Here is a 13,100-nt window from a genome sequence, read left to right as displayed (position 1 = left end):
ATGGTTAAAGCAGTGCCAGAGTTACAAGGTCTGTTAAAGGGAAAGAAAGGCTAGAAGTTAAGGGAGACCTGTTACGTCTTAGCTGTGTGTTCTTGGGCAACCCTGGCACAGGATGCAGTCTGTCTGACTCACAAAGGACTCACCCCCCCTCCCTCCCCTCCTCTACCTAAACGAAACTGATTAAGATACAGTGAGAGACACACCTAAGACCCTCAAGATAAGGGTGACTAGAGTGAACCAACTGCCCTAGTGTTGTCCCCAAGGACTGTGTGAGTTCGTGCCCGGTGCGCTTTTGCCAATAAACACACAGGAGTGGAGGATCCAACTTAATCTTTATTATTTCAAGTCTGCACAGAGAGGGGTGCTTGGCGATCGTTCGCAAAGCAAGCACCACCCCCTTTGGCTTGCTTCAGCCTTATATAGCTTTCTCCCACTTAACACGCTGTACCGTTACTACTGGCTGCCTTCTCTTAGCCCATGCTCATATTACCTTAGCCACAGAACATGTCCGTACTTGTCTGGGCTTGCCTATGTGGCATTTCTTTTCCAGCAGACAATCATTCTTTAACATACATATACCACACCCCTCCCAGCACCAGCAAGCTGCCTTAAGTATTCAGTTAGATATAATTTGCAAAAGCTAGATACACCATAAAAAAGACTACATCAAATCCCCACTTCGAGGCTATGACCCTATGAAATGGGACCATAGTCCTCGACCATTCCTTTTAGCCTCAAAAAACGTTTTGTATCTTCTCGATTCTTCTGGATTGGATCCATGACTGAAGGTTTCATGAACGTCACTCGGTTGACAGGGGTAGGTATCAACTTCTTGAGTGAGTCACAGCACATAGGTACACATTGCACTCCACAACAAATCATTAGGAAAATACATATACCTGCTACAATTAAAAGGAACATCTGCTTTAGCCATGAAAAATTAGGAAGCCAAGAAGTAAGCCATGAAAAATCAAATCCATCATCTTGCTTAATATGTGACAGAACATCCTGCAACTTCTGTACCTTTGACTCTATTAGCTCATAATTATCTGTCAAATTGAAACAACACATTCCATCGAACTCTTTACACCCATGGTTATGTCTCAGTAACAGGTAGTCTATGGCTGCCCTATTCTGCAGCGTAGCCCCCCGCAGTTCTTTCATCTCGGTGCTGAGGGCCGCTAGGGCCTGTGAGGTCATGTTCAGGCTCTTTGCTAAGGCGCAGGCCACTTTACTTATCTGACCATGGTTGCCTACCGCCAGGGCTGGTAAACCTACTATAGAGACTGATAAAGACACTGCCTCGGCCTTACTGAGGAGGTTTATGTTACTATCACAGGACTCGTCTAGCTGGCTAGAACTTCAGTGGCACCTGTCGGAGGTTTTAGACATCTTTGGTAACCAGACAGTTAACCTGCCAAGAGTACAGGGTCCCCCTGTTGCATTAGCTGGGATGTACAAATGAGCAGTTTTCCCACAAAGGAGGAACCATCCTGAGGGTAGTATGACATTACCAGTACCATAAGACACATTGGTTTTGTTTGAACAATTAAAAGTCCCTTCCTCTCGGGTTAGGTTTTCACAAACTTTGGTACAATTTACAAATCGAGCACAACTGGTGTTACTAGGTGAGGTCACGGTTAGCAAATCTATCGAAAAGGTACTAACGTTTCTCTTCTGAGTAATGGGTCCCCACTCATAGGCTGTATTCCAGAGATTAAACCCTGAAAGGTCGAAGTTTTTTAGCCAAATCTGACTTTGGAGTGTTTCTAATGGAGTGGGCACCCCTACGAGGCATGAGGTAAACACATCTTGAACTGACGTTCCACCAGCCAAACAGAAATGAGTTGTGTTCACCACCTCTTTTGCCAAGTAAATCCACACATTTTGGTTTTTCTCAAACTTTCGATGTAACAATCCCTCCAACCCTAGAAACCCTAGGTAAAGAACTACTTTCCACATGGCCGACGTTTAAACAAGAATCTAAGTCCTTCCACAGGCTCTGCTATCCAACGATGTCCGTTTGTGTCAGCTTCCGGTGCGACACTCTCAGCAACTGCTCCCTCAAAAGAAACTTCCGGTGCAGCCTTTACCCTGGTATAGTGGATCCACAGCTTTACCCCTTGGACCTTCACTGCCGTATGAGTGGTGAGGACCACGGGATACGATCCCTTCCACTTGGGTTGAAGAGGCTTGTCTTTCCACGTTCGGACCAAAACCTCGTCTCCAATTTGGAACTTGTGGACTGCAGTATCTAAAGGCAGTGGAAGTCGCTCTTGGACATACCTGTGGAGAGAAGACAACACAGCAGACAAAGAGTGCAAATAATCTTTTACCCAACTTTCTCCTTTAACATGCATCTGGCTCCCATGCGTCACCACTGGATTCTTAGGATATGGCTTACCGTACATTAATTCAAAGGGACTAACCCCCAATTTTGCTCTAGGGGCTATACGCACTCTAAGTAAGGCAAGGGGTAAAGCTTCGGGCCATTTTAACTGAGTCTCCTGGCAGAGTTTAGCCAATTGCCTCTTTAGTGTCCGATTCATCCTTTCTACCCACTAGACTGTGGCCTCCAAGCTGTGTGAAGGTCCCATTGTATTCCCAGAGCTCGGGAAACTCCTTGGGTTATTTCTGACACAAAGTGTGGCCCTTGGTCCGAGGCCAGTCCTTCCGGAATTCCAAATCGTGGAATTATCTCCTTTAGTATTACTCGAACTACTTCCCTCACCTGAGTGGTTCGACACAGGAAAGCCTCAGTCCATCCAGTCAAAGTATCTATAAGTACCAATAGGTACTTGCAGTGTCCTTTCCTGGGAACTTCAGAGAAATCTATTTGCCAGCACTCGCCGGCTAGCAGTCCTTGTCTCCCTGTCCCCGGTGGAGGTTTGGGGGAAATCTTAGGGTTGTTGGCACAACAGACAGAACATCTTCGCACTATCTGCTCTGCCATCTTCCTCATTCTGGGTCCCACTACGATTCTTTGGAGACCTTGGGTCATGGCGTCGGTACCCAAGTGAGTGCTCTGGTGATATTCTTGAAGCACTTTACCGAGAATCAATCTCGGCACCAAGACCTGCCCTTCGGGCAAAACCCACCATCCATCTTGTTGTTCCTTGTTTCCCAACTTCTCTGCAAGTTGATTTTCTTTTTTAGTGTACTTCGGGGGTCCTTTCGGTAGTACCACTTGAGGCACCAATGCCAGTATTGGAGTTTTTTGGACTGGTTCTCTAGCGGCTCCTTTTGCTGCAGCATCAGCCCGCCGATTTCCTCTTATGACCTCACTGTCTCCCTTCTGGTGGGCCTTACAGTGTACCACAACTACTTCAACTGGTTCCATCACAGCCTCGAGTAGCCTCAAAATTTCCGTCCCTTACTTCACTGGGCTTTTATTCGCCGTCAAGAGTCCTCTCTCTTTCCATATAGCTCCATGTGCGTGTAAAACTCCAAAAGCATACTTTGAGTCTGTGTAGATCATGGCCATCTTTCCCTTTGCCAGGTGAAGAGCTCAGGTCAATGCAATAAGCTCAGCTCTTTCCGCAGACGTATTTGGAAGCAAGGCTCCCACTTCAACGGTGTCCCATGATGTGACTATGGCGTATCCTGCTCTTTGGATCCCATTTTCCATAAAGCTGCTTCCATCCGTATATAATTCGAGGTCCACGTTAAGCAAGGGGGTGTCTTTAAGGTCTGGCCTACTAGCATACACACTCTCAATGGTCTCAATGCAGTCGTGCCGTAATTCTTCGTCCTGTTCCACAGGCAATAATGTAGCTGGGTTGAGGGTACTGGAAATCTGCAGATTAATGTCGCCCTGGTCCAGGAGAGCCACCTGATATTTTGCCATTCGGCCTGGGGACAGCCAAGTCCCCCCTTTCGCATTTACCACTGCCAATACAGAATGCGGAGTATACACTGTCATTGGTTGTCCTAAGGTGAGTTTTTTTGCTTCCTCCACCAACATAGCTGTGGCCACCACTGCTCGCAAACTAGCTGGCCAACCTAGGCTAGTAGGGTCCAGTTGCTTGGAGAAATAAGCCACCGGTCTCTTCCAGCTACCTAAGTGTTGGGTCAGCACTCCCGACACGACCCCTTGACGTTCATGAACGTAAAGTTGAAATGGTTTACTGAGGTCGGGCAGGCCCAGGGCCAGCACCGTCATGAGGGCCCGCTTGATGGTGTCGAAGCTCTTTCAGCATTCTGCTGTCCACTGCAGTTCTCCCTCGCGGCCAGTAGTAGCCTCATAAAGAGCCTTGGCTATTAGTCCAAAGTTGGGGATCCAGATTCAGCAGAATCCTGCCATTCCCAAGAAGCCTCTTAACTGTCTCTTAGTCCGTGGAACCGCCATTCGGCAGATAGCCTCTTTTCTCTTGGGGCCCAGTGCTCTCTGGCCTTGCGAGATATCAAATCCCAGGTACCGTACCTTCTCCTGCTCTATCTGGGCCTTCTTCCAGGATACTCGGTACCCCACTTGTCCCAGGAAGTTCAGCAAGCTCACAGTCAATTGATGGCACTCCTGTTTGGTGGCAGCTGCGATTAACAAGTCGTCAACGTACTGTAACAAGGTCCCCGATGGTCCCTTGTCCCACTTCTGGAGGTCAGTACTTAAGGCTGTACTAAAGATGGTGGGGCTGTTTTTGAAACCTTGTGGTAAGACAGTCCAGCACAATTGTGTTTTTCTCCTAGTATTCGGGTCTTCCCACTCAAATGCGAAGATTTCCTGGCTGTTCTCTTCAAGTGGGAGGCAGAAAAAGGCATCTTTCAGATCCAGGATTGTGAACCATCTGTCTGTTGCAGACAACGTAGCCAGCAAGGTATAAGGAAGGTACCACCGGGTGAAGGGTCACCGTCGCCTTATTTACAGCCCTCAGGTCCTGCACAAAACGGTACTCGTTACTGTGGGGCTTCTGAACAGGCAAAATGGGGGTATTAAAGGACGATTGGCACTCCCGGAGCAAGCCATGTTCGAGGAATCACTTTATAAGCGGTTCCAAACCTTTCCAAGCTTCCAATTTTAATCGATACTGTGGTACCCTGGGTGGATTAACCCCGGATTTCAAGTCAACTCTGATGGGGGTGGCCAGCTTTGCTCTCCGTGGCTGTTCTCCCGCCCATACCCAGGGTACTACAGCGTCTTCTACTTCGGGGGGAACTTTCCCTTCCTCCCCTACCTCTCGCAGAAGACACATTTGAGCCTTCCAGGCCTCTTCTGTTGGTATTTTCCTGATAATCTTTTCATCTGAAAAGTTTAGTTGAGCCTGCAGCTTGCACAGCAAGTCCCTTCCAAACAAGGGCAGGGGGCACTCGGGCATATACAGGAACTAGTGATATACTTTCTTTCCTCCCAATTTACACTCCATGGGGGGTACAAAAGGACGATGGGTCCGTTGACCTGTTGCTCCCACTATGGGGATCTTGGTTTTTGACAGGGGTCCTTTAAAATTTGTCACAACTAAATGAGTGGCTCCACTGTCCACTAAAAAATCAATGAGTTCTCCCCCCACTTGCATTCTAACCAGGGGTTCATCAGGGGAGACGGGAATCACTTCGATGTTTGCCCCCAGTCCCCGTCACTCATGGTCAGAATCCTCTAACATCATTACTCTCTCTTCTCCATCACGTTTCTTCTCCCCGCTTTGGGGCCACTCATTCTTCCAATGCCTGATCTGTTTGCAGATGGCACACTGGTCAGCCCCCAATCTGGGGCCTTGTCCACGTCCTCCCGGAGCGTAACCGGCGCCTCCCCTCCCTCTACTTCCTCTATTTCCTCTCCCACATCCTCTTCCCCTCTGGTCTACAATTGCTGCCGCCAATAATGACGCCTGCGCCTTCATTCTTTTGTCTTCCTTTTTCTCTTTAACCTGATCTCTGTTCAAGTATACCCTATAGGCGATCTCAATAACTTGGCTGATACCCATTCTGGCGGCCCCCTCTGCTTTCTGCAACTTTTTGCGGATATCTGGGGCCGACTGTCCTATAAACAGCATATTAAACATCTTGGCATTTTCCGGCAATTCCGGATCAAAATCTGTCCACTGCTTCGCCGCCTCACACTACCTCCCATAGAAGCTAGACGGGTCTTCCTCTGGACCCTGCTGCACCTCATACAATTTAGACAAATTTTCTGCTTAGGAATGGCCTCCCAAAGGGCTGCCAACACCAGTTCTTGATACAGTTCCAGGCTCCGCAGTTCCCCCTTGGCATTGGAGTCCCAACCTGGATTTGTCTTGGGGCAGAGTTCATCTACAATGCCATTCGGGTGACGCTGTTGAGCCATCGCACGCGCCTTTTCTAAAACCAACCTTTCTTCCAGAGTTAGAAGGGCGGCTAGTAAAGCCTGAATGTCCTGCCAATTTGGCTGGTGGGTAAGAAAAATGGTGGTAAACAGCTGCACCATTGCCTTGGGGTTCTGGCGGTACGGGCCAGTTGACTGTTTCCAGTTGATCAGGTCAGCCATGCTGAACAGCACGTGAACAAAAATGGACCTACCCTCAGGGTCCACTGCCTGATGCAAAGGAGCCTGAATTACTGGTTTGGCCAATCTTAAGTGGTCTGCTATTGGACTGAATGTCTCACTGCTCATAGCCCCTCCTACCGCCAAATCGCTCCTGCCTGCATCTGCCAAACCCGGGGACGGCACCCCAGGGCTACTGGGGGTAGTGGTAGACGACGAGCTAGGTGAGCTGGTCGAGAATCCATGACTAGCAATTGCGGGTGCCGTGGAAGCCCCCTGTGGTGACGCATGGGGCACAGAAGGTAGCGGGGGAGCCGTGGGAGCAACCAGCAGCTGCGTATCCTCCTCCGGCTCCTCCCAACCCGCAGCCTCAATATTTCACAAAGCCATTACCCCACTCCCCCCAGATATCCCACAGGACCTCTGAGTAATCCTATCTCCATACAAAGACATATATGCATCCACATAAAGCATTTCATCCCATTTCCCCTGGTGCCGACAAAACAATTGCAATTGCAAAACAGTGTTATAATCTAAAGACCCATTCTCCGGCCAGATCACACCATCCTCGAGTTTGTACTGTGGCCACCATTTATTGCAATATCGAATCATTCTCTTTTTTGTCACTGGGTCACCTCCAAACTTTGACCAATTTTTCAAAATGCATCCCAGGGGACTGCAGGTCAGAATCCTGGACTGGTTATTCCCCATTTATTAAACAATGGACGGCGACTGCCGCTCGGCCTCAGAACCAAACTAATTAAAGGGAGTTCACAGGACTGCCACCCAATCTTACTCTCCTAGGGCGTCTACGCGGTCGGAAATTTTAAAGCTGGCTCTCTTACCCAACCTATCCATAAATCAAAAGAGACACTCACCAGTCCATTGAGACATCCCTCGTCCCGTCGGATTAAGTTGTTCCTCCGAGCGTTGCGCCGTTGTGCCCCTCCACGGCTCTGTCAAACAACCAGGAGACGGTCAGACCTCCAACGAAAAGAGCCGGTGGCACCTGGTCCTCACGCTGTCCACAGCCGTTGCTGGAGCTGAGGAAGTGGACCGGGCAAGACGGTCAATGGGGTCCCGTCTGGGTCGCCAAATTGTTGTCCCCAAGGACTGTGTGAGTTCGTGCCCGGTGCGCTTTTGCCAATAAACACACAGGGGTGGAGGATCCAACTTAATCTTTATTATTTCAAGTCTGCGCAGAGAGGGGTGCTTGGCGATCGTTCGCAAAGCAAGCACCACCCCCTTTGGCTTGCTTCAGCCTTATATAGCTTTCTCCCACTTAACACGCTGTACCGTTACTACTGGCTGCCTTCTCTTAGCCCATGCTGATATAACCTTAGCCACAGAACATGTCCGTACTTGTCTGGGCTTGCCTACGTGGCATTTCTTTTCCAGCAGGCAAGCATTCCTTAACATACATATACCACACCCCTCCCAGCACCAGCAAGCTGCCTTAAGTATTCAGTTAGATATAATTTGCAAAAGCTAGATATACCATGAAAAAGACTACATCACTAGGTCTCATTTACATCCGAGATGGAACCAGATGACCATTCATTTACATCAGAGATGGAGAACAGAAAGCCTGAAGCAGAGACTGCAGTGAATTCTGGGACCAGAGAAGCAGGGGAGCACTGCATGATGGGGAATCTGTGCTCCAAATGTTAATCAACCCATGTTCTCACATGCCCAGCTCATCATTTATCAGACCAGTTCTAATCTGGATTTCCTAAGGACTTCCCCCCCCCCCCCCGGACACACACACACCTCTAGGTTTAATAGGCATCTCGGGCCGTACATTCCCCGGTCCCACTATGGGAGGCCTATTTAAACTTGATTGACTAAAAACTCGGTTGCCAGGTTAGGGAATGCTGAGGCACGAGACCGAGTCAGAGGGGGTATGGGCATGTCGCAGGGCACCTCAGTGCCTTGCTCCTAAGGAGGAAAAAACTGCCAGGGAGAGAGAGCCCTGGCAGAACATAATGGGCACAGCTGCGGGTTGCTGGGGCAACTAATGGGAGTCAGCTGGCCAGAAGGGGGCAGGGCCTGGCCCTTATAAAGCCCAGGGCTGAGGCCAGGCTGGCAGTTCCCTGCTATCAGCCAGAGAGGCAGGAGCTCCTGGGGGAGAGATGCAAGAAGCAACCACAGGTACTGCTTCAGAGTCAGCTCCAAGATGTTGGAGCAGTGTGGTTGGAGCCAGTCGGCTTATGGTTATGTTGCAGCCTAGGGACTTGTGTTTCGTTTTGTTTATTGCACCGGTGGTTTGGGCGAGGCTATAAGGGGTTGGAGGAGGCCTCATAGGGGGCTCACGGTAAAGTGAGGACCCCGGCACCAGTGCGGGCGCAACCTACTCATAGGGACCCACAGGGGATGGGGCCCTAGCGCCAGTGAGGGCGCATTATCCTCAGGGGTAACCCACAACAGAGTGTGGGGACCCGGTGCCCAGGAGGGTGCAGCATACAGGGGTGTATAGACCCCAGCCCTAGGGGAGGGCATTTCTGAAGCCCCAGCGTGGGCAGGGTGAGCTCCCAGGAAGGGGGCCATTTTGTAAGCCCAAGTTGGACACAGCATGCCAGGCACCAGTGAGGGCGCAGTTTACGGGGTGCATAGACCCCAGCCCCAGAGAGGGGCGATTGAGCCCAAGTGTGGGCATAGTGAGTCCCAAGGAGGGGGCAACACTGAGGAGCCCAAGTGAGGGCGCAGTGAGCCCTGAGAAAGGGGACAACATTGGAGGCCCAAGTTGGGCACAGTCATCCCCAGGAAGGGGGCAGAATAGAGATAACAGCAATTACAACCGCGAGGCTGGGACTGCGGTATTGGGGAGGAAGGGGCCGCAGATACCGCCCCCTGGCATCAGGACAGTACAATGGCAGCCTCCCGCTAATTAATTAATTAACATCAAGACGTGGCAGGAGAGAAGGAGGGCGGTTGCCGCAGGAACAGGTGAGCGGGCCGCAGCTTGGCTCGGCTTGGAAACGATGCCTGTTACAGGGCAACATTTGAACAATGGTTAAGGGTTCATCACAACGTCCAGCCCGTTGGAACCCTAATCCCAGGTGTTGTCATACCTTTCCCGAGATGACTGGTGGGAGTCCTCTCCACAAAAGGTTATGAACACCCCAATAATTGCTTTAAGTCTGTTAAAAGACTATAGGAAAATCTGGAAAAGTCATGCTAAGCTGAGGCTTGTGCACAACAAGTAAAAATCCAAAATCCTGATGCTGCAAGCTATATATTGTTTCTGAAGAAACCATGAGATATCCCATCAGGATATCTGCCATCCATAGGAATCATAGCTGGCTCCCAAGTATTTGGTTACTCCCTAATCTTAAGTGTTTCCTGATTATCAATCAGTTTCTTGAGATGTTCCAAACCAGATAACCCCCTGTCAATAGAAAAGACAATGATTTACACTACTGAGGGTACTTCGAAGCAGCTGAACTGAGGGTATAAAAATCTGTAAAAAGTGTGTGCGCTTCAAGAAGAAGCAGGAGGAAAGGAGAAGGAGAGGAAAAGGAAAGAAGAAGAAGAAGAAAACTCCTGTGCTGACACCATCCCCTGTCGTTCTTTGGATGCTGGAAGAACAGATCGTCTCTCTCTTCAAGGATTGTGCTACGGACTGTGCCTGTCAGCTTTGCAGCCTGAGTACCTTGGACTAGGTGAGATCCCAGTGCTCGCTCTCTCTCTCTCTCTCTCTCTCTCTCTCTCTCTGTCCTCTCTAGGCATAAACTTCTGAACCTGAACTGTATTAGTTAAGCTTGAGCTAAGGTTCCCCAAATACTTAGTGAAACCAGGGTAGTATTTTCATTGTTGGTGTTTGTTTTTCTTTTGCATGTCTATTACTACTAGTACGATTATATATTTCATATGCTTAGCAATAAATAACTTTTATAGTCAAACTGGTAGTAATTGGGTATATTTTTCCTTCTCCGCTTCTCTTTCCTCCCGTGCTCTGCAGCAACGCTTCTTTTACCTAAGCTAAAGATCCCTGTGAAGCCCAAAAATATTGTGGGGTCTGCTCATCAAGAGGCCAAAGATTGGGACGTGCTGAGTTTGAAACACATAAGGGGATCAGCTTGTACAGGCTGATTGACCCAGTTTGATTCAGACGTGCCCTTATGAACTGAATGCTGGCCCATGAGGGTGTCAGCTGGACACCCAGTCCGATTCAGAGGGATTCTGTTCACCTGTGTGCTTGTGTCTGACTGCATTTTATTGTTGCTGTTATGAACTGATTCTTGGCATATGAGGGTGTCAGCCTGTCCATGCTGATCAGCCTGGCCAGGTCAGGCATGTCACGTTAATTTGTGTGCGTTTGTGTGTATGACTGATTTGGTGACTGGAGGAACCCAGTCCCATTGAGATAGCTCCACTGGGGGTGAGGGCTTGCAGAAGGGAGAGATACAGCTCTGTATAGTAACACAAGCAGCACATTGACAGAATCACCAAGACCCTAGAAGCTATCCCTAATAAATGAGCACACCCCAAAGTAATGGGCAAATTTGGTAACAAACCCATAGAGTGAATGTTGAGATCCAGAAGAGAGTGTGGGGACTTCAGAGAACTGAGAGAGAGAGAGAGATTAAGATTGAGAGATCTATGGAAGAGCCTGAGAGGACAGACCCACAGAGGCCAGAGGGAGTGAGTGGGAGGCATATTGCAGGGCCCAGCCAAAGGTCAAGAAAGCGTGGAAGCCAAGGACTCACAGTACGGAAGGGGTGCGCAGCAGAGTCAGGGACTTGTAGCCCAGGAGGGGCCAGAAAAAAAATGGGACCAGATGAGTCCAGAGGCTCAGAGTGGAGCCAAGAGAGAGCTCTGATGAGAGGTCTGACAGCCCAAGTGGGGACAAGTATCAGTGGGGCTAGAGAGCCCAGAGGTCTGCAGTCCAGAAGAGGAAAGTGTTAGCAGAACCAAATGCCAGGTCTCATTGGCCCAAAAATGAGGCCAGGACCCAGTCTGGGGAACACAGGTGGAGCTCAAAGGGGTCCAGAGACCTGTAACCCAAAGGGGTCTAGAGGACCCCTGAAATACCAAATCATCTAGCAATCTGCAGGTGGGGCCCTAGAAAGGTCAAAAGGATGAAACAGACCATTGCTAATACTGCCAGAGCTGAGAGTCTGAGATCTCAACTAGTCTAAGGAGAGGCCAGGAAGCCCAAAAGTGAGAGACTGTGTCCATGAGGTGTGAAGATGACCAGGGAAGGAAAGCCAGGAGATTGGTCCTGGGTAAGTGAAAACTACAACCTTCTGGGATTGGTTAATGTGGAGAAAATACTTTGTGATGATATAGTCTTTACAACATGCCACATGCTGCCACCCCAGGAAAAGGCAAATGTAAGGCTCCTGAAAACCCTAGCTCACACTGTCTTGTGGGTCACCCTTTGATAGAAAAAGACTAGGGGAGCATACCCTGACAAAAAAACCCTTGGTGAAGGCCAAAGAGAGAAGGTGTGAGGCAGGGTCCATCTTGGAGCACCTGTCACTTTGAAAAGAAAAAACATGGAGCATGGCCTCCAAGAGTTCAGCCATGCCAAAGAGCAAGAAGGTCAGATTGACCATTTGTCTTTGTTGTGATCCTTTTGTTTGTTTTCTCTTGCTTGTTTTGCTTTGCTTGTGCTAGATATGAATTTAGGCTTTTTATAGTAGAAATGGTAATGTAATGTACCTTTATTAATTCCCAGAATTGTGCAACAATCCGGAACAAAGAGTAGAATGGTGGTATCCCAGTAAAAGCAGGCATGCTGTTTGTACAGGAAGGGACTGATCCTTGGTATTTCTATAGGCTTTTGCAGTACAGAGGGGCACGGGTAGTGCTATGATGGTACCAACCAAATGACTAGTACAATAAGGACAGCATTGCCCATTGTACAGGAAGGGTAAAATTGCGAGGAAAGTGGCTGGTCCTCAAAGATTTTGACCATGGGATGTTTATCTGCTGTAAACAGTCATCTTGGAAATAAGATAAGGTGCTAATTACTGAGTGGAATGCTGAGTAAAAGGTTTAACAGGCATCTCGGGCCACACATTCCCCAGTCCTAGTATGGGCGGCCTGTTTAAACCTGATTGGCTAGAACTTGTTTGCTTATTTAGGAAATGATGAGGCAAAAGACCAAGTCAGGGGGGATATGAGTGATAATCAGACAACGGTTGAGTTCATTACAAAATCCAGCCCATTGGAGCCCCTGATCACAAGAGTCATCATACTTTTCCTGGGATGACTGATGGAGGTCCTCCCCACAAACCTCATTGAACATTCCAGGTAATTCCCTTGATTATGCTCCACTTATGACGTGAATATGTAAGACCTTCAAGGAGGGAATTGATGGCTAGAAAATGGTATTTCGAGGTTTGCTTGTTACCTTGTAGGTAAAGTAGGTTTTAGAACAATGGTCCAGGGCAATGGTAAAGGTTAATTGATTTTTAAAAGCCTGTTTGTGACAAAGTTTCCTTCAAGGCCCACAGTGTTTAAAGCTAGCATACATACAGACTGGGAAATTGAACACATGTACCACACTGTTCAATAACATGAACAGTGTACCCAGAGGTAAGGAACTCTGCAGCATTGGTGCGAGGTCACAGTGCCCAGCTGCACAAACCTTGGGATTTCTGGTTTTGGTAGATGGGCCAAATTAGGAGGCCCAGAA

General features: G+C 48.8%; 1 long non-coding RNA gene across 1 annotated transcript in view; it reads right to left on the bottom strand.

The window, feature by feature from the left end:
* Positions 1-315: 315 nt before the first annotated feature.
* The window catches only part of LOC132249581 (uncharacterized), a 34,805-nt gene continuing 22,020 nt past the window's right edge, over positions 316-13,100 (bottom strand). Inside the window, exons 2-3 of the long non-coding RNA XR_009461082.1 lie at positions 7,333-7,497; positions 316-2,286 (exon numbers count right to left, since the gene is read on the bottom strand). This is a non-coding gene — a long non-coding RNA (uncharacterized LOC132249581). The remainder of the gene's footprint in view (positions 2,287-7,332; positions 7,498-13,100) is intronic.

This window comes from Alligator mississippiensis, chromosome 3, assembly GCF_030867095.1.
Source record: "Alligator mississippiensis isolate rAllMis1 chromosome 3, rAllMis1, whole genome shotgun sequence".
In the NCBI taxonomy this organism is placed as follows: Eukaryota; Metazoa; Chordata; order Crocodylia; family Alligatoridae; genus Alligator; species Alligator mississippiensis.
The sequence above is the reverse complement of the archived record's forward strand: the minus strand, read 5'-3'. Positions and strand labels throughout refer to the sequence as shown.